This window comes from Saprolegnia diclina (genome assembly GCF_000281045.1).
Source record: "Saprolegnia diclina VS20 unplaced genomic scaffold supercont1.78, whole genome shotgun sequence".
Taxonomy (NCBI): domain Eukaryota; phylum Oomycota; class Saprolegniomycetes; order Saprolegniales; family Saprolegniaceae; genus Saprolegnia; species Saprolegnia diclina.
In genome coordinates this window covers 192,303-192,854 of record NW_008246145.1, presented here as the reverse complement: position 1 = coordinate 192,854, position 552 = coordinate 192,303, and positions in this window count along the sequence as shown.

The window sequence follows — 552 nt, the reverse complement described above, 5'->3', positions numbered from 1 at the left end:
TTCTTTCGCGACCGCGGGTTCGTGCACGGCTTGTATGTGTATTGGCACTCGTTGTCGGTGGGGTTGACCGTGTTCATGGCAAAATGCAAAGTGTCAAAGTCGACTACGATGCATCCTCGCAATCCTACCTGAAACGCGTTAGTTCACAGCCACAAACGACTCGCAATAAGTGGCTGCACCCTACGTGGCAGCCTCAGAAAGAAGCAGGAAAGTTAGAAGTCGCTTTTCGATCATACCTGCCATTCCAACGTCGAATGCAGTCGTCTACACGTTTGTTTGTCCAATATATGATAGGTGTCAATACTTTGAAAACGCAGTAGACTTGAGTTCAGTATGCTCGAACACAACACAGTCGACTGATCGCTCCGACGCCTCTCTGAACCCACGTGAGATGGAGAATCGGCCACTGGCGAAGTGAAAAATGTGCACTCGAGCGAACCGACGTTGAAATTTCAGGAGTCGCGCAAGTTACATGGAACGACCCACTGGCCACGCGGCAGAGCAATATCTTTTGTCGTTCGTGGCTTGTCGGTTCTCGCAACGCCGCTCGCT